This window comes from Micromys minutus, assembly GCF_963924665.1.
Source record: "Micromys minutus genome assembly, chromosome: 17".
Taxonomy (NCBI): domain Eukaryota; kingdom Metazoa; phylum Chordata; class Mammalia; order Rodentia; family Muridae; genus Micromys; species Micromys minutus.
This window is the reverse complement of record NC_137952.1, coordinates 8,194,676-8,217,061: the sequence shown is the minus strand read 5'-3', so window position 1 is coordinate 8,217,061 and position 22,386 is coordinate 8,194,676.

Below are 22,386 nucleotides of genomic sequence, written 5' to 3'. Positions count from 1 at the left end.
ATACAGCTTAAGATAAGGAATGGTGATTCCCCAAGAAGTTCTTTTATTGTTGAGAATAATTTTCACTACCCTCGGTTTTTTGTTATTTCAAATGTAATCAAATATATAAATAAATCCATAGGAACAAAAGGTGATCATCTCACTAGATACTGTGAAAACATTTGGCAAAATTCAATACCCCTTCATGTTAAAAGTCTTCGAATGATCTGAAATTCAAAGCCCATACCTAAACATAGTAGCCAAACTAAATTGAGAGAAACATGAAGTAATCCCACTAAAATCAGGCATTAGACATGGCTGCCCACTCTCTCACTACCGATTTAATATAGTACTGGAAGTTCTAGCCCAAGTAGTTGGACAACAAAAGGAGGTCAAATGTATACAAATTGGAAAGAAAGAACTCAGAATATCAATATTTGGAGATGATAGAGTAGTATACTCAAGTGACTCCACAAATTCCACCAAAGAACTCCTAAACCTGATAAACAACTTCAGCAAAGTGGCTGGTTATAAAATTAAATCAAACAAATCAATAACCTTCCTCTACTCAAAGAATAAACTCAGAAAAACATCTTCTGAGTAGAAGTTAGGGAATGAACCCCCTTCACAATAGTCAGAAGAATATAAAATACCTTGCTGTGACCCTAAACAAGCAAGTAAAATATCTGTATGACAAGAACTTCAAGTCTCTGAAGAAAGAAATTGAAGATGACATCAGAAGATGGAACGATCTCCCATGTTCATGGATTGGAAGGCTTAAAGTAGTAAAAATGCCCATCTTGCCAAAAGCAATCTATAGATTTAATACAATTTTTTACTTGAAAAATATGCAATGAATTTTACCTGTGCTACTTTTAACAAGTCTCTCTTCCCTGTCTTGTTCTCCTGAATAGTGAGCATACTGACTGAAATCATATATCAGATTCATTCTTCAAAATCTTTATCTCTTTTTTATGCCCCCTATGCCAATTAGATTGCACTTTCAAACACTGCTCCTTTCTTCTATAAACTAACATTACATTCATTGTTACAGATTATAGGAAGTACCAAGGGCATGTCTATACTCTAGTCAGAAGGATTCATTGTGTGTCCTTCCAGCTAGATATCACAGTCACAGATGTTCCTTGCATGTGATTTCTTACCAGAGCAGCCATATTGATGGACCGAAATTTCTCTACAAGATGGAAAATCTCAACTTCTCATCACAAATTGACAAGAGACTCTTGAGGATCAACTAATCTCAGAGGAGAAACTTACAGCTAATGTGTTGTATGGGAAGGTTATTACTTTACCATACGTTATCCATATTCTAATAAAAAAACGTACCCCATTTTCATACCAACTTCTCTAATTAAATCATATGGCTGGTCATAACACCAAGAAATAAGTGAAGACTTTGCAGATGTGAGTGGGACCTTTAGAAAAAGAGCTTCACAGAGAGTTGGAGCGGGACAAGCAATAAAATGTGTATAAAAATGAGTAAAATATATAGATGTATGAAAATATCGGATTATTAATAAATAAATATAAGATAAACTGATTACGGGTGATCACCTCTTACATAGATTGGGTGTGTTTTACTTACCTGATAGGTACCCATGACTAGGGTTCACCTGGAATGTGATGTGGTTTACATCTTTACTAAGCGCTTTTCCTGCTCTGTGCTCATAAACTCAATAGTTTGAGGCAAAACCAAAAACTTTTCATTGTGTGTGTGTGTGTGTGTGTGTGTGTGTGTGTGTGTGTGTGTGTTTGTCTGTGTGTTTCTCTGATTGCTCACTTATAGAAAATTCATTACTACTCCATAGCAAACAAAACACTTCATAAACACTTCATTTTTATTAAGTCAAGATCTGATAACTTAAAGGAAATTTTATAATTATGTTTGTTTTTTGTTGTTGGTTTTGAATTTTTGTTTTACTTATTTGTAGGAGAGCTGTTTCAATTTCTTATAGTCCAGAACTTTACTTTATGGCCTTTCTAAAGTAAAATAAAGATTCTTTGAAGGTATACAAATATAATATAATATTCTGACAATAACTGATGAATGCAACTACTAATTTGTATATAGAGCTAGGTTCTCTTGTCCAAGAAAATATTTTTATTCAGAGTTGTCAGTGTTTGATTTTATCATGTTTACTAAGGATTATTTATAATATAAAATTTGATTTGATTTGATTTTCATCTAATACTTCAAGGCATAATTTGTCAGGCCTATCTGAATCTTAAATATATGAGTTCACAAGAAATGGATTTATATTGATTACTTGCATTATCATTGTGACATCTGACCCAGCCAAATTAAAGGAAGAATTAATTTAGCTAATGTTTTAAGATGGAATATAATTCATCTAGGTGGTAAACATGTTGGCAGAACAAAGGGGAAATGGGTCACATCCTGTCCTTAGTCAGAAATTGCTGAATGTGGATATTTTTTATGTTTTCTCCTTTCCCATGTGTTCAGTTTAGATCATTATACAATGGCATAATACTTGCTTACCACCATGCATTTGGGTTTGGTCCTCTCCTCAGTTAAATCTTTCTGAAAATAATTCACAGACATGCCCACATATGGTCTTAGGTAGTTCTAAATCAAATTAAATTGACACTTAAAATTACACAACATGGGAAAATAAAAACTTCTAATCTGAAATTTATTGAAATTAAGATTATCTTATAACTTCAGTTTATTAGCTACCATAGAAAGTCATCCAATCATGAGGTTTTTCTGTTTGTTTGTTTGTTTGTTTTTAGATATGTAGTATTGTACTTTCATGGTCTATAAAATATTATATCTAAATTTTCTTGGAGGATGTGTTAAATATTTGGTTGCTTTTGGGATGATGGCTGTTTTATTATGTATATTTATACAATGGAATTGCTACTCAGCTTTAAAAAAAAGTATATCATCAACTGCTTCCTGGCATCAGCAATTGTATAGGTGCTTGGTGTCTGCATGTTGAATTGATCTCTAGCTAAGGCTGTCTCTAGATGGCCTTTCATTTGGTCTCTGCTCTACTTTTTGTTCCTTTTTCTTCCTTGGACAGGGACATTTCTGGGTTAAAAATTTTGAGACAGGTTGGTCGCTCGGAATATCACCTGAAGTCATGCATATTTCCTGGAGGTAGTTTCTGCAGTTTCTATCTCCCCTTTGTTAAGTATTTCAGCTAAAGTCATCTCCATTAGGTACTGGGAACCTCTCACTTCCCTGGATTCTGGGACTTTCAAGTTGCTACCCCTAGTTCCCCATCAAGCACTGCTACATACATCTAGTGAGTTTCCTGACCCTTCTGTACTCTCCTGTTCCATCTAGTACCTGATCCTATTCTTCTTTTTAACCTTCCCCTTCCTCTCTCCCAGGTCCCTACTCCCTCTACCTTCTGTGATTATTTTGTTTCCCCTTCTATGTAAGATTGAAGCATCTACTCTTTGGTCTTCCTTCTTCTTAAGCTCCATATGGTTTGTGAGTTGTATAATGAGTATTTTGTGCTTCCCTTTAAGGTTCTAACAGAACCTCTATAATATAGATGAGAATCCTTACAACCAACTGTCAGATTGAGCCAGAGGACCACAATGGAGGAACTAGGGGAAAGAATCAAGGAGTACATGGGGATTGCAACACCTTAGGAAGAACAATATCAACCAACAAAAACACCCAGAGCTCCCAGAGAGTAATCCACCAACAAAACAGTATATGTTGAGGTATATATATATATATATATATATATATATATATATATATATATATATATATATATATATATATATATATATATATATATATATATACTCATGTAGCAGAGGATAGCCTTATCTGACATCAATGAGAGGTGATCCTGTGGAAGATTGATACCCCAGCACAGGAGGACGATAGAATCGTGAGGCAGAATTGAGTGAGTGGATGGAAAAGCATCCTCATAGAGGCAAATGGAAAGGAGCAGAGGGGAAAGGGTGGTAACCAGGAAGAGGGATATTCTTTGAAATGTAAATGAATAAAATGGTTAGTAAAAATAAAATAGAATAAAAATAAAATAAAAAACACATGGCATGAAACTTGCTGACAATTGAATGTAACTAGCAAAAATTGTCTCCAGTGAGCAAAAGACACCAAAGAAAACAAAAACAAAAACAAAAAATAAAAACATAGTATGCACTCACTTCTAAGTGAACATTCATTAGCAGTAAAGGAATCATGCTACAATTCATAGACCCAGGGAGACTAAGAATGAAAAGATCTTGGACAGTGAAAATAGCATAGATTTAAAGGGTTGAGTGAGAGTTTGGGGAACTAGAAAAGGTGGTATCATGTGGTAGGAGATGGAGAAACCAGCTATTCTTTGTAATCAGGGAAGGTTCCAAGTAGAGGGATTAGGATACCAACTCATTTCCAATTTATAGCTTGCCTTTTCGGTATAATACACTAGGACTTGAGCCTAACTAGCATAATCATCATCAGAGAGACCAGAAAGTCTTTCTCCAGAAACTAATAGCAGTAGATTCAGAGTCCCACAGCCAAATATTAAGTGTAGCCCAGGGAGCCTTATAGAGGAGAGGGATGAAAGAGTGGAGATACCACAGGAGTCAGGGGCACCACAAGAATACTGTCCACAGAATCAGCTAACCTGGACTCAATTGGGCTCATCAAGACCAGGGAGAGGGTAAATGTCTGAATTAATGTCTTCTGCATATATATTATGGGTATAAAACTTCTAACAGTGAGAGCAGGACTGTCTCTCTTTTGCCTGCCTTTCAGATCCCTTTCCTACTTCTAGGTTTCATTTTCAGCTTTTGTGTGATACAGTGACCCTGGTCTTATTGTAGCTTGTTATAGCTTATTTGAAAATGTTATATGCCTTATGTCGCTGAAAGACCTGATCTCTTCAAGGGGAGGTAAAGTGGGGTTGTGCATCAGGCAAAAGTTGAAGGTGGGTGGAGGACATACTGGGAAAAGGGGAAGGAGGGCAACAGCAGTTGAAATAAAATATGTGAGAGAAGAAATAGTCACACAAGGAAAATTATAGACTAGGCAAAATTAATCAACTAAAATGTAAAAGAACCTGAAAATAATTTTTCACACCAAGTATGTTGTTTTACACTGGTTTAAATAATAAATGACAGGGAGTGCCCACACACACAAGTTGGCAACTACTCAGTGATTGAAAGTGAAATGCTTGTCAAATTTAAGGAGACTCACTGTGATTATTAATACCATCACTATTATCATCACCATCATTAGAAGTCATTTGATACATAGCCAGCAGCCTCTAATTATGCTTAATTATCTGATTTCTGCATAGGTGCTATTTTATGCATATGTGTTTATGTCTTATATACTATCACTAACATTTCAAAATTTTCTAATTTACTACTTATAACTCTTCAACTAAGGTGGTCAGTTAGCATCTGTGATAATTTTCTTTGCTATGCCTGTTAGTGTCCTCCAGCCAAAGAGCCTTGAATTTTATAACTCACATTTGTCTGGCAATTTTAAACAATGACTTGAGTTTCAGAGTACCACAAATCTAGTCTTTGTGTTCAGCTTTTTTAAGACACCTGAACTGCGTAACAACATTCGTTTGAGAACAGTTAACTTTCCATCTCATGAGGATTTTGACTTTGATGATTTTGTTTAGAGAGTCGCAAGAGTATCTGTCAACTAGTACACTTGATGACCAAAGAGGTAGAGATAATTTTCACAGCTTAGGTGTTGATTTTATTAATCTACCCTTGGCACTTTGTGAAAATCTTCACTTTTGAATTTTATTTACTTTGCCTTGCCTGCTTAAAGTTGTGAAGCAATTTCCAATAACATGTACTGCTCACTTCAAGGACTTGGTTTCAGTAAGCAAAACACAAGAGTTTGCTTACGAATTTTCTTTCACCATATACAAGGGTGTGCAAGGAGATTGTCTGTATTTTGAAGAATTTTGCTTGTAGCAGATCTCTTTCTGGGATAATTTTGGATGTGAGAGGATAAATGACAGAGGCAGCAATCTCTTTCGCTGTACCACATGCCTGCGTGTGCCTTTTGGCAGAAAGTCCATAACCAAGCTTACCACAGGAATTGTGTTTTAGGAGTTTTGATATTTCTACAAGCAAAGTTAATGCCTCACAGGAGCTAGTTCCTTACAAAGGAAAGACCTAAATTACACCTTTGCCAAAAGATACAGCAAAACACAAAATGATGCTACCACCTGCTTGGGAGCCTTCTTAAATCTGGCCAGTGGTGCAATAATTAGACTCAGAGTACTTTAAAAGTTGTATTTTGTTGTTGTTTGTTAAATTTAGGTTGTGCGTTCTTTGTTGTTTGATTGGTTAGTTTCTTTGGATTAAAAGTTGCTCTATGTTTCTAGATGGGAGAATAGGAAGTTTGGAAGATCGTGGTTTTCTAAATCACCACCAGATAAGCTGTTTAAATGAAGGTACTAATTCATGAAGAAATGTGATGAGAACACAGTCCAAACAAATTAACACGTGGAGAGGGAAGACTCAGATGGCTATAGAAGATAATAGAAGTGTAAATTACTGTGAAAAAGATAATTCAAATACAAAACTCAAAGGTGAAAATGCAAATAGAGCAATCTGAAATAAGCAAGGAAAAGAAAGATATATGCACAGACAGTCAAACCCTATCCACATTGCTCCTCAGAAGATGAGAACTGCTTGTAGATCTTAAGAACCATAGGCTAACAATGATATTCTCAGAGTATGCAAATAGGGAATCCTTCCAAGTTCCTTTTTGCTGAATTTACTACTTTGTTACCTAAACCTAGTAAAAACTTAAAGAATATACATTTATTAACCAATTTTTATTTGATATTTTATTTATTTACAGTCCAACATTATCCCCATTTTCCAGTTTTCCCTCCAGGATCCCCTATACCATTCCCCATTGCCCACTATTGTGAGGGTGCTCCCAACTCACCCATCCATTTCCACCCAGCTCCCCACCCTAGCATTCCTCTACACTGGATCATCAGGTCTAAACAGGACCGAGGGCCTTTCCTCCCACTGATACTGGAGCAATGGATCCCTCCATGAGTACTCTTTGGTTTGTGATTTAGTCTCTGGAAGCTATGAGGGTTCTGGTTGGTTTTGATAGTTTTGTTCTTACTATGGAATTGCAAACCCATTCAGTTCCATCATTCTTTTCTCTAACTCCTCCACTGGGGACCCAGTGTTCAATCCAATGGTTGCTTGAGAGCATCCGCCTCTGTATTTGGGAGGCTCTGGCAGAGCCTCTCAGGAGACAACTATGTCAGGCTCCTATTAACAAGCACTTTTTGGTATCTACTATAGTCTCTGGCATTGGTGTCTGTATAGTGGACAGATCCCCAAGTGGAGAAGTCTATGGATGGCCTTTCCTTCAGTCTCTGTTCTACACTTTGTCTCTATATTTTCTCCTGTGAGCATTTTGTTCCTCATTTTAAGAAGAAAGGTTGAGAATGACAGATGTAACCTGTCACAATTTTGTGTATAAACCAGCAAGCATGGTTATGTCTCAATAGAATTGTAAGTGTTTAAAAAAAGAAGAAGGACTGAACCATTCACACTTTGATCTTCCTTTTCCTTGAGCTTCATGTGGTATGTGAATTGTATCTTGGGTATTCTGAGCTTTTGGGCTAATATCCACTTATCAGTAAATTTATGCCGTGTGTGTTCTTTTGTAACTAGGTTACCTCACTCAGGATGATATTTTCCAATATCATCCATTTCACTAATTATTTAATGAAGTCATTTTTTAGTAGCTAAATAGTACTCTATTGTTTAAATGTACATTTTCTTTACCCATTCCTTTGTTGAAGGACATCTGAGTTCCTTCTAGATTCTGGCTATTATAAATAAGATTGCTGTCACCTGAGTTTTTTATCTTAGCCATTCTAACTGGAGTGAAGTGAAACCTCAGGGATTTTTTGATTATCATTTCCCTGATGTCTAAGAATGGGGAACATTTGTTTTTATTGCCCCTGGACGTTCACTATTTCTCAGTTGAGAATTCTTTGTTTAGCTCAGTTCCCCAATTTTTTAATAGGGTTATTTGTTAATCTCAAGTCTAACATCTTGAGTTCTTTTTATGTATTGGATATAAGCACTCTATTGGATGTAGGATTGATAATAAAAGAATTTACCAACTAGTTGGTTACAGTTCTCTTCTATTGACAGTTATCTTTTACCTTACAGAAGCTTTGCAATTTTATGTGGTTCAATTAGTTGATGCTTGATCATATTGAATAAGAAATTGGCGTTATATTCAGAAAAAAATTTTCCTGTTCCCATGTGTTCAAGGATCTTCCCAAACTTCTATTAGTTTGAGTATATCTGGTTTTATGTGGAGGTCCTTGATTCACTTGGATTTGGGATTTGTACAAGGAGATAAGAATGAATGGTTCAATATATATAAGCTGTAATTTACCTAAAAACCTGAGAGCCACAATAGTGGCTGAGTAAATACAATGTGTTCTATTATGATTCTTTTCAGAATTTTGGTATGATTTAATATGAAAATGCATCAATGAATTTTATTATATATAAGAAAATCAAACATGAAAATGGAAGAAATGTTATAAGGTATTTCACAAACTATTCAACTAAATAGAAGCTAATACAGTGTGTTTGAATGTAAGTAGTGACTCCAAATTGATATTTCTTTTATATTTATTAAGTTTTTGCTAATATATTACATGTAGATATCAGTTTCTCCTCCCATTTCTCTTTCTACTTACTCCCCAAACTTGTTCCTACATCCACTTCTCAATTTCCTTCGGAAAAGAATATGCCTCCCAAAGATATTAACCAAATATGCAATATTGGGTTTCAAAACAATTTTCTACCTCCCTGTATTAAAGTGAACAAAGAAACCCAGTTGGAGGAAAAGGATAACAAAAGCAGGCAAAAGAGTGAGAGATTTTCATATTATTAAGAGTCCCACAAGAAAACCAAGTTACAACCCTTTAGTATATATGCAGAGCACCTACGTCCATCCCTTCCAGGATACCTCATTTAGGTAGATTCAGTCGCTGTTAGCCCCTATGCATGGAGATTAGGTGATTCTGTGGATTCTCTTGTCATGTTTCTGTCCCCTCAAAATTCTCATTCTTTTCAATAGGATTCCTCTAGCTTTACCTGGCTGTGGGTCTCTGTTTTTAACAGTTGCTATATAAAGTCTCTTTGACGGCAGTCTTTCTACGCTCTTATCTGTAAGTATAGCAGAATAGCAAAATAGCATTTTCACTAGGAATAATTTTATTGACCATTTTTTTTTACATTTTGCCAATAACATTTGGTTCTATCCTATGCCATACTCACATAGGCCCTTCCCTCATACCCCTATTCACTTCACTTCTGAGAAAATGATGGTTCCCACTGAGTACCAACCCATTCTGGCAGCTCAAGTCAGTGCATGACTAGGAATATCCTTTCCCACTCTGACCAGACAAGAAAGCCCAAAGGGTTCATATTTAGGCAACAAAGATATAATAAGCCACACTATTGTTAGGGATCTGCATGAAGACCAAGCTGTATATCTGCTATTTATGTATAGGATTGGATGGAGGCTAGTTTCAGCCCATGTGTGCTGTTTGGTTATTGGTTCAGTCTCTGGAAGACACTGGTTAGTTCACCCTGTTGGTGTTTTTGTAGAGTCTACTCTATTGGGGTACCTTGTGAAAGAGTTGGGGATTCCACAAGTCTTTCTGACCACTAACTAATATTCAGCTTTGGGCCTATGCATCTGATTCAGTCAGTTGTTAGGTTAAGAGTCTCAGAGGACAGTTATGATAGGCTCTTGTACTCTCAGTGACTGGTTATTATCCACAGGATGAATCTCAAATTTGAGCCAGTTATTGGTTGGACATTTCCTCAATCTTTGTCCAGTCTTTGTTCCTGTACTTATTGTAGGCAGTACTAATTTTAAAAGCAAGTTTTGTGGATGGGTTAATGTCTTTTTCTCTCCAGTGGGAGTCATGACTGGCTATAGTAGATGTCATGACTGAGTACAAAAAGAGGCCTGAGTCTGAAACTTTGACTTAACACTGGAAAACCTGAAGATGTAGGCATGGCTTTGCTTTCCAAGAGGCTTATCAGTTAGATAGTAAGAAGAAGCATCAAGTTTTCAATTAGCAATATTTGTTCCTCAGATCAACATCATTAGTTACAACACTGCCACTGTGCAAAACTAAGGAAGAGCATCAAAGCCAGGGAGATGGTTCAGTGTGTCAGAGTCTTTGGATACCAAGTCAGGTAGCTTCAGTTCAATTCCTGAAATTCCCATGGTGAAAATAGAGAACTGATTTCTCCATGTTGTTCTCTAAGTCCAACAAGAATGCTGTTGCAAGATCTCCCTCTTCCCTCACCCACTCTCTATCCCTCTCCCTAACTCCCTCCCTCCCTCCCTCCCTTCCTCCCTCCCCCCATAGTATGTCTATATATCTCTATGTCTCTCACCAAATATATCTGAACAATTAAAAATTATTCTTTAGGCTGCATCATCTAGCCTCAATAGAAGATGATCCTAGTCTTACTGCAATGTAATAGATCAGGACTGCTTGATATCTACGAAAGGCCTCTCATTTTCTGAAGAGGACGAGTGGGTGATGGTGGGGGACTGGAAAAGAGGAGGAAGGAAAAAAACTACAGTTCTGATGTAAAATAAATAAATAAATTGATAAAAAGTAACATTACAAAAGAAGCAAATACTGACAATTCAACATAAAATTGTAAGTAAACTGAATGTAATAGGTGAAAATAGAATTCTATTTTCAGTTCACTGAGAGAAAGAAGAAGACCTCACATCAGGCACGTCTGGAGCTACTTGGAAACATAAAGCTGTGAGTGAAACAATTAAGTATTTGATAAAAACAAAACTACTAGGTAATGCTCATTTCTGGCATATAATAAGATTGAGAGAGATTTCAATTTTTAAACTCACTGCTGCATTCTGAGGTAGAGAAACTGCTTCCATCTATTCTCATTTCATTTACAAATTACATACACTTTAGGAAAAAATAATGACTATCAAGGTTTCATTTATTAAATCTTATCGATGTATTTCCCACAAGAAAAGATACACAATGTATTTAAGTTTATAATTTGTTGTTTATAGAGAAATGTATAATTTGACAAGGCCTATACTGTCATTTATTTAAGAGGTTGTAAAAGGATGACTGTAAATTCAAGACCTGATAGAGTTCCCATGAGACTTGAAGGTAAGATTAAATACATACATGATTCTGTCTCAGAACACACACTCAAACACACTCATATGTATAAGGAAATATATTTATATATGTGTATGTTCATATGTGTGTGTGTGTTAGTTAAATTATTCATTAGCCCATTGATGATGTAGTAATATGTAGTAAATATATTTTGGGGAAAACATTCCTTTTTAAAAATGTTTATTGGATATTTTCTCTACTTACATTTCAAATGTTCTCCCTCTTTCCTTTTGTCCACTCTGGAATTCCCCATTCCATCCCTCTTTTCCCTGCCTCCACCAGAGTGCTCCTCCATCCACCCTCTCCCTCTGATCTGTCCACCAGGGCATTCCTCACACTGCTGTACCAAACCCCCACAGGGATAAATACCTTTCCTCCTGCCTATTCCTTACAAGGCCATCCTCTGCTCCACATGCAGCTGGAACCATGGTTCTTCTCCTCTATTGGTGGTCCATTCCCTGGGAGCTCTGGGGATCTGATTGTTTGATATTGCTGTTCCTTCAGTGGGGTTGCAAACACCCTCAGCTCCTCCAGTCCTTCCTCAGACTCCTCCACCAGGGATTCCATTATCAGTTCAGTGGTTGGTTGAGGGCTGTGTTTCTCAGACTCTTGTAGAGCCTATCAGATGACAGCTATGTCAGGTACCTGACTTCTTGTCATCCACAATATTGCCTGGTCTTGGTGGCATTTTATGGGATGGATCCCTGCAGTCTCCGAATTGCCCCTCCCTCAGTCTGAGCTCCAAACTTTGTCTCTGCATTTCCTCCCTGTTCACCTTTCCAAAAACGACTGAAGTATCCCCTCTGTGGTTTTCCAGCTTATTGAGCTTCATGTGGTCTGAGGATTCTATCTTGGGTAATCTGAGCTTTTTGGCTAATATCCATTTATCTGTGAGTGCATACAATATGTGCAATTTTATTACTGGGTTACCTAACTCAGGATAATAGTTTCTAGTTCCATCCATTTGCCTAGTAATTTCATAAAGTCTTTGTTTTTTTTTTCTTTAGTAATTTATTATTTGAATCCCATATATTTGATGGTTTTATATTTACCCCCATTTATTTTCAAACTGCTTTCTAACTTCTTTTATAATGTCTTTTGGAGTCAGTTATTTAGAGAACAACAGTTTAAATTAATGTGTATATGGTATGTGTGTGTGTGTGTGTGTGTGTGTGTGTGTGTGTGTGCGTGCGGCTGTATGTGAAATTAGACAATGTTGTTTTACCTGAGTGAGGTAACCCAGTCACAAAAGAACACACATGATATGCAGTCACTGATAATTGAATACTAGCCCCAGACATCTCCGAATACCTAAGAAACCACCATCAGACCACATAAATCTCAAAAAGAAGAAAGGCCAAAATGTGGAAGCCTCGGTCCTTCTCAGAAAAAAAAAAAAAAAAAAAAAAAGTGTATAACACCCTTTCAGAGTGTGGTACACCTAGATCTTAAATAATTAATAACTCAAGAGCTAAGACTGAAGCCTTGTAAAGTCCTTGTTTTTAATAGCTGAGTAGTACTCCACTGTGTAAATGTACCACATTTTCTGTATCCATCCCTCTGTTGAAGAATATCTGGGTTTCTTTTTTTTTTCCCAGCTTATGGCTATAATAAATAAGGCTGCTATCAACATAGTGGGGCAGGTGTCCTGGTTATATATTTTAGCATCTTTTGCGTGTATGCCCAGGATTGCATAAGTGGGTCCTCAGGTAGTAATATACCCAATTTTCTGAGGAACCACTAAACCGATTTCCAGATTGGTCGCACCAGTTTGCAATCTCATCAACAATGGAGCAGTGTTCCTCTTTCACCACATCCTCACCAGCATCTGCTATCACCTGAATTTTTGATCTTACCAGTCTGACTTGTGTGAGGTGGAATCCTAGAATTGTTTTGATTTGCATTTCCCTGATGACTAGCGATATTGAACATTTCTTTAGGTGCTTCTCAGTCATTCAGTATTCTTCTTTGGAGGATTCTTTGGCTAGGTAAGTCACCCAAGTTTTAATAGGTTTGTGTGATTATCTTGAGTATAACTTTTTGAATTCTTTGTATATATTGAATATTATCACTCTATTGGGATGTCATGCACTATGAGAGTAAGAATAATACTTTTCTTATATATACAATATACATGTCAGAAGACGGCACCAAATCTTATTCAGATGATTATGAGACACTGATCTATCTTTCTCCACCAGGAGAGATGACTCAGAGGTTAAGAGCACTGACTGTTCTTCCAGAGGTCCAGAGTTCAGTTACCAGCAACCACACAGTAGCTCACAACCATCTGTGATGAGATCTGATGCCCTCTTCATGTGTGTCTGAAGACAGTGGCATTGCATTCACACAAACAAACAACCAAATAATAATACTTTTCAGAATCAAAGTGATTTATTTGGAGTTTGCATCATCTGAGATGGTTGCATAAAATTACCAAGTACTCCTTCCATGTCCTATTAATTAACTACTTCAATATTAGTAAATAAAAACACAGTTCAGGTTTGCTACCATTTTCACTCATTTCCAGGGGCAAACAATGTAATGATACATGATACAGAAAACAATAAAAAATAGAAAACATATGTGGTTTAGTACTCTGCAAGAAAACTTTAGGGATACTGCAATCAGACCACATATATTAGAAGACGAGGAAATTATGTGAAATGAGATTTTTCACAATAATCTCTTAATAATCGAATTATTACAAGAGTTAAGGAAACTATTAATAGTATAAATTTAGTGTGACCCTCAACAGGTGATAAAGTAGTAAAACACCCATCTAATCTACGTAGTAGTAAAAAGAGTAAGAATCATTGCCTGTTAAATCTTGACTTTAGTTTTATATATATATATATATATATATATATATATATATATATATATATATATATATATATATATATATGTGTCCAGAATGAACGTTAAAATGGGAAAAATACGTTTATGTGATGAGATGTAAAAAGTACCACCCTAAAAAAACAGAGCATTTAAACTGAGTCTAAAATGGTCTCTAATTAAATTTAACAAACAAGGACTGTACAATAAAAATGAAAAATTGTTTAAAGAGATTAAAAAAGAATATGAGGAAATTGAGAGAGGACAGATCACATAATAAAAACTAAATATAAAGCAAATTAACTTGCTCAGTCTGCAAATCATGGGGCCTCAAAAGAAGGTTCCACTGGTAATACTGACAGTTAAAAATCACAATTCAGAGGGCTGAGGACTAAATAAAAATATTACAAACATTTATGATATAGGTATTTAATAATATTGTTTGATCTTTTGTTCTAATATTATACTGTCCATATAAGACATATAATTCTCACCTGCCTGTGTTTCAAAATGTTGTTAGAGATGAATCCATTCAAAGTAAGTTATATTTATATTTTTGATCAATACATAACTATACTTATTATATTTGGTGTAATAATTCAAGCCATATATATATTTGGAGAGAGAGAGAGAGAGAGAGAGAGAGAGAGAGAGAGAGAGAGAGAGAGAGAGAGAGAGAGAGAGAGAGAGAAGGGCATGATTTTTTATGAAGTCTTTTATTGATGGACACCAACACTAAATTATATTAAATATTTAGACTAGAGTAGCAAGGTTTCAGGAATAAATCTGATATGATAAATGCATCTCCTTTCAATAAATAACTAAACATGGCATAACTGGAACTACTGGGATGGCTTGTAAAACAGTTTCACATTTTTCTTTGTAATGATAGTTTGCATATCAACCAGTATTGTAGACTATGCCTTTTTCTGAATCCTGGACAACATTAATTACTTTTGAGTGTAGATGATAGACATTTATTAAAAGTCAATTTATATTCCACCATTTTATTATGTTTTTTAATTTGGTGTGTGCACATGTTTGTATCTGTCTTTCAATTCCTCATGTGAACATGGATCAATGCCTAAAATTAACTTTAGAATATTTTCCTCAAATCACTTTCACATTTTATTTTGTTAGATGTGATTTTTTTTTATTGAACCTATAGTTCTTTAGTTTTGAATATGCTGATTTTCAATAGAGACCTTAGGTAGATCCCATCTCTTCTCCAGTGCTGAGATTAAATATGTACATTGGCAGTTCCTGACATGTGTGAATTATGGTTCAAGAGGGAAATGGATGGAGTTCTACTTCATGATCATGTAATAACTTCAGTGTACACTGTCAGATAGCAGGGTTGAAAAAGGAAGTAAAAGACAAGGCTACATTAGGTTTCACACACTCAACTCAGTTCAGGTCTTAGATGGAAAAGTCCAAGAAAGAGCAGGAGGGAAGGTCTAATTGTATTGAAATCAAGGGCATCAGTAAATGTTTTAGGTTACATTTAGAGTCACAGAGGGACAGAATACAGTAGTAACCTGAGGAGTGAGCAAAACATTCAACATTGATCTTCAACTTGTGTCATACATGTCTCAGAGGGAAAAGGAGGAAATGTCTTCTTGTGAAGGAAGGATCTCAACAATGCGAACCAATAAAGCAAAGCAGAGCAAAAGAAAACAAAACACAAGAACATAAGACATAACACAGAAGAAAAGTAGAATCCTTCTCCTTTTCATCTTCCTCCCCATCCTCACTATTGTCCTCTTCTTCTTCTTTCTCTTCTATCTTTCCTCCTCGTATCATATTAGAAACTCAGAAGGGGAACAAACTAAACTTTAGAACTTAGAAAAAGAGCAGGATCTAGGAGAGTGAGGGGAGGAAGAGGAAAAAGGGGGAGACCAGTTCAGGTATGGGAGGGGAAATAAAGTGTTTTTTTGCACTTTGAGGAAGTAGTAGCACACACATTTAATTCCAGAATCCAAGAGGCAGAGGAAGGAAGATCTTGGTGAGTTCAAGGCCAGGCTAGTCTACAGAGTTAGTGTCAGGTCTACACAGAGAAACCTTATCTAGGAAAATATCCCTAAGTTTTGAGTTAAGTGGTTTTTTTTTTTTTTTTCACATTCATAAAAGTCTCTATATAGTTTCTTACTATATTCTTTGGCATTTGAATTCATTGCTACAAAATTATGTTCTATTAATACTTTAAGAGATTTTGTGTTTATGTATTTTGATATTTATTAAGTAACTTTCCATTTCTGTTAATGTCATATGGTTTCTACTGTTTAGTTTGATGGGACTGCAAGTGTATTCCATGATTTTCAAATGTTAAATTGTTCTTGCATTCTGAAATAAACACAATTTTGTTGTAGTTTATCTTTAGACACTGTCATATTCCCCTTAATAACATTGTATTAGAATAATTGCATCATTGCTCCCTGGGTATTTAATCTGTAATTTTATTATAATGACTGAATCATATTTTGCTATTAGCATTGAAGTGATTTTATTAAAAATGAGAAATTATCTCTTATACCACAAAAACATTACACAGAATTCATTTCTTTTTAAATATTATTGTACAGTCTACCATAAACAATTATAAGAACTTATGACTCACTGATATAATGCTGTTTAATTGAAATTTAGTTTCTCTTTAACTTCTACTACTTGTCACAGTATTTTAATGTAAATTTTATTTTGTTTTATTTTATTTTATATTATGTGCATGAATACAAGTTTATACCTGGTGCCTGTGTAAGTCAGAAAAAGGCATCAGAAACATATGACCTGAAGTTATTAAGTGAAGGCAGGCATGTAAAATTAAACATGTATCATCTGCAAGAGCAAGAAGTGCTCTGACTGTTGAGCTCTCGACCAGCAACAATACTCTTAATTCACTAAGATCAGTATTCATCACTCTAAGAATGCTCCTCAGAAAAATTGAATCTATCTTTTTTTTCTCTAGTATTGTCACATAAGATTAAAATCTGTCCTTTCTGTTGAGGTATCAGCTCTTCATTATGGAACTCAGCATTTTATATTCTATTTTGCATATTTGAGAAAATGACATCATTTAATTTGTAAAACATTAAGATTTTAAATCATAGTAATTATTTTTGTTTTCTGGTACCAGAACTCACCATTCACCTTCTATTAAAAATGTAAATATAGAAATGTGTCACCAGACTTGCTGTACTTACCTCTGGAAATTGAATCTAGAACTTTATTCATGTTAGTGAAACACTGTACCTATGAAAACACATTTCTAGCCTTGTTTTATGTTTTATGTTTTTACTATTCTATTCTATGTATTAATTTCTCTGTACTGATTCATTATTATTCATGTGTTGTGCTAACTTGTTTTAGAGCTCAATATTTTGTACTTAGTTATAAATAAAGTTACTATTAGAAGGTTTAACTCTTTTTTTAAAATAACTTTATTTTACAAAACAAAGATAAATGTACAGATTTTAAACATTTTTTGCTTAAAATTATACATTTTAGTCAGTACTGTTTTTTCAGACATTAAAATAATTTTTACATAAAACCATGTGAATATATTTTTTTAGTCAGTACTTGATTTTTTTCAAGGGCTTGACAGTATGCATTGAAAACCTAATGGTTACAATAAGCTTAAAGTATGTGCAAAACAAATCGCAACATGAAAATAGTCAAAGTCTTCTTGTTTTGTGAATATATGTATATTTTTTTTGTTTTCTTAATTTCTTGGACTTCATACAGTCTGTGAGTTGTTTCTGGGAGAGTGCAAGCCTCTGGGGTTAGCATCCCTCTATCAGTGACTGCATATTATGTCTGTTCTTTTGTGACTGGGTTATCTCACTTAGGATGATATTCTCTAGATGCAGCCATTTTCTTAAGAATTTGGTTAAGTCATTGTTTCTGGTGGCTGAGTAGTATTCCATTGTGTATATATATACCACAATTTTTGTATTCATTCATCTTCTGAAGGACATCTGGGTTCCTTCCAGCTTCTGGCTATTATAAATAGAGCCGCTATGAACATTGTGGTGCATATATCTTTGTTGTGTACTAAGGTGTCTCTGGGGTATATGCCCAGAAGTGGAATACGTGGGTCTTCAGGTAGTACTATATCCAATTTTCTGAGGTAACGCCAGACAGATTTCCAGAGAAGTTGTATTAGCTTGCAACCCCACCAACAGTGGAGAAGTGTTCCTCTTTCTCCGCAGCATCTCCAGCATCTGCTGTCATCTGAGTTTTGGATCTTGGCCAATCTGACTGGTGTGAGGTGGAATCTCAGGGTTGTTTTGATTTGCATTTCCCTGATAGCTAAGGATGTCGAGCACTTCCTCAGATTTTTCTCGGCGATTCGGTGTTCCTCAACTGAAAACATTTTGTTTAGCTCTGTACTCCATTTTTTAATAGGGTTATTTGATTCTCTGGTGTCTAGCTTTTTGAGTTCCTTGTACACCTTGGATATTAGGCCTCTATCTGATGTGGAGTTGGTAAAGATCTTTTCCCATTCTGTTGGTTGCCTTTTTGTTTCCTTGACAATGTCTTTAGCCTTACAGAAATTTGCAATCTCATTAAGTCCCATTTGTTAATCTTTGACCTTAGAGCTTGAGCCATTGGTGTTTTGTTCAGGAAATTTTCTCCTGTGCTTATGTGTTCTAAGGTTTTCCCTACTTTCTCATCTAATAGTTTCAGTGTATCTGGTTTAATGTGGAGATCTTTGATCCTCTTACACTTGAGCTTTGTACAGGGAAATAAGAACGGGTCTATTTTCATTCTTTTGCATGCTGAGTGCCAGTTGGACCAGCACCATTTGTTGAATAGGCTGTCCTTTTTCCATTGAATGTTTACTGCTCCTTTGTCAAAAATCAGGTGACCATATACATGAGGGCTCATTTCTGGATCTTCTATTCTATTCCAGTGATCCACATGCCTATTTCTGTACAAGTACCATGCAGTTTTCAGCAAAATTGCCTTGTAATATAGCTTGAGGTCAGGGATAGTGATTCCCGCAGATGTTTTTTTGTTGTTGAGGATGGATTTCGCTATTCTAGGTCTTTTGTTATTCCATATGAAATTGCACATTGATCTTTCCAATTCCATGAAAAATTGGGTTGGAATTTTGATGGGGATTGCATTGAATCTGTAGATTGCTTTTGGTAGGATGGCCATTTTTAAGATGTAAATTTTTCCAATCCATGAGCATGGGAGATCTTTCCATTTTCTGAGAAACTCCTCAATTTCTTTCTTTAGAGGTTTGAAGTTCTTGTAATAGAGGTCCTTCACTTGCTTAGTTAGAGTCACACCAAGGTATTTCATAGTTTTTGTAACGATAGTGAAGGGTACATTTTCCCTAATTTCTTTCTGCACATGTTTGTCCTTTGAGTACATGAAGTCTACTGATTTGTTTGAGTTAATTTTGTATCCATCCACTTTGCTGAACTTGTTTATCAGCTGTAGGAGTTCTCTGGTGGAATTTTTGGGGTCACTCAAGTACACTATCATGTCATCGGCAATGAGTGATGTTTTTATCTCTTCCTTTCCGATTTGTATCCCCTTGATCTTCTTTTGCTGTCTAATTGCTCCAGCCAGGACTTCCAGTACTATGTTGAATAGGTAGGGGGAGAGTGGGCAGCCTTGTCGAGTTTCTGATTTTAGTGGGATTGCTTCAAGTTACTAGCCATTAAGTTTGATGTTGGCTGTTGGTTTGCTGTATATTGCTTTTATTATGTTTAAGTATGTCCTTGGATTCCTGTTCTTTCCAGGACTTTTAACATGAAGGGGTGTTGTATTTCGTCAAATGCTTTCTCAGTGTCTAGTGAGATGACCATGTGATTTTGGTCTTTGAGTTTGTTAATATGGTGGATTACGTTGATGGATATCCTTATGTTAAACCATCCCTGCATCCCAGGAATGAAGCCTACTTGGTCATGATGAATGATCGTTTTGATGTGTTCTTGGATTCGGTTTGCAAGAATTTTGTTGAGTATTTTTGCATCAATGTTTATAAGTGAGATTTGTCTGAAGTTCTTTTTCCTTGTAGGGTCTTTGTGTGGTTTAGGTATGAGGGTTATTGTAGCCTCAAAAAATGAGTTGGGTAATATTCCATCTGATTCTCTCTTTTGGAATAGTTTGGCGAGTATTGGTGTTATATCCTCAATAAAAGTCTGATAAATTTCTGCACTGAACCCGTCTGGACCTTGGCTTTTTTTTGTTTGGGAGGCTTTTGATGACTTCTTCTATTTCTTTAAGTGTTATAGGGTTATTTAGATGGTTTACTTAGTCCTGGTTTAACTTTGGGACCTTGTATCTGTCTAGGAATTCATCCATTTCCTCCAGATTTTCCAATTTTGTGGAGTATAAGTTTTTGTATTAGGATCTGATGATTTCTTGAATTTCCTCAGTTTCAGTTGATATGTCCCCACTTTCCTTTCTGATTTTGTTAATTTGGATACTCTCTCTTTGCCCTCTAGTTAGTCTGGCTAGGGGTTTATCAATCTTGTTGATTTTCTCAAAGAACCAACTCTTGGTTTTGTTGATTTTTTTCAATGGTTCTTTTTGTTTCTATTTGGTCTATTTCTGCCCTAATTTTGATTATTTCTTGCCGTCTATTCTTTTTGGGTATATCTGCTTCCTTTTGTTCTAGGGCTTTTGACTGTGCTGTCAGGTTGCTGATGTGAGCTCTCTCCAGTTTCTTTTTAGAAGCACTTAGGGCTATGAGTTTTCCTCTCAATACTGCTTTCATTGCATTCCATAGGTTTGGGTATGTTGTGTTTTCGTTTTTATTGAATTCTAGAAAATCCTTAATTTCTTTCTTTATTTCTTCTTTGACCCCGCTATCCTTTAACAGAGCATTGTTTAGTTTCCATGTGTATGTGGGCTTTTTGTTGTCTATGTTGTTGTTAAAGACCAGCCGTAGACCATGGTGATCTGAGAGGATGCATGGGAGTATTTCAATCTTCTTATATCGACGGAGGCTCGTTCTGTGTCAAATTATGTGGTCAGTTTTCGAGAAGGTGCCATGGGGTGGAGAGAAGAAGGTGTATTCTTTTACTTTGGGATAGTATGTTCTGTATATATCTATTAATTCTAGTTGGTTCAAAGTCTCTGCTAGTTTTGCAGTATCCTTGTTCAGTTTCTGTTTCCCTTATCTGTCCATTGGGGAGAGTGGGGTATTAAAGTCTCCCACTATTATTGTGTGGGTTGAAATGTATTTTTTGAGCTTTAGTAGAGTTTATTTTATGAATGTGGGTGATTTTTTATTTGGAGCATATATGTTAAAGATTGAGAGTTCCTCCTGTCAGATTTCCCCGGTAATAAGTAAAAATTGTTTTTCCTTATCTTTTTTGATAACTTTTGGTTGGAAATTTACTTTATTCGATATTAGAATAGCCACTCCAGCTTGCTTCTTGGAGCTGTTTGCTTGGAAGTTTTTTTCCCACCCTTTTACTCTGAGATAGTGTCTGTCTTTGTCTCTGAGATGAGTTTCCTTTATGCAGCAAAAGGCTGGATTTTGTTTATGTATCCAGTCTGATAGTCTATGTCTCTTTATTGGGGAGTTGAGACCATTTATGTTAATAGATATCAAGGAATAGTTGTTTTTGTTTCCTGCTATTATTGCTTTTCTGGGTTGAGTTGTGTCTGTGTTTTTTTTTTTTTTCTTCTTTTTGTTTTCTTGTTTAGGAGTTTTCTTGTTCTTACTAGGCTGTATTTTCCCTCATTGTACTGGGTTTTCCACCTATCATTCGTTGTAGTGCTTGGTTGGTGGTCAGATATTGTGTGAATTTTGATTTGTCTTAAAATATCTTTGTCTCTCCATCGATGGTGATTGATAGTTTTGCTGGGTATACCAGCTTAGGCTGGCACTTGTGCTTTCTTAAGGAGTGCATGATGTCTGTCCAGACTCTTCTAGCTTTCATAGTCTCTATTGAGAAATCGGGTGTGAGTCTGATTGGTCTGCCTTTATATGTTACCTGACCTTTTTCCCTTACTGCTTTTAGTATTCTTTCTTTACTTTGGGCGCTTGATGTTTTTCCTATTATGTGTCGGGAGGTATTTCTTTTCTGGTCAAACCTATTTGGAGTTCTGAAGGCTTCTTTTATGCTCGTGGTCATCTCATTCTTGAGGGTAGGGAAGTTTTCTTCTATGGTTTTGTTGAAGATATTTACTGTGCCCCTTAGTTGATACTCTTCTCCCTCTTCTATTCCTATTATCCTTAGGTTCGGTCTTCTCATTGTGTCTTGGATTTCCTGGACCTTTTGGGTTAAGATCTTTTTGTTTTTTGCATCTTCTCTGGCTGTTTTGTCTATGTTTGCAATGTTGTCTTCTGCCCCCGAGATTC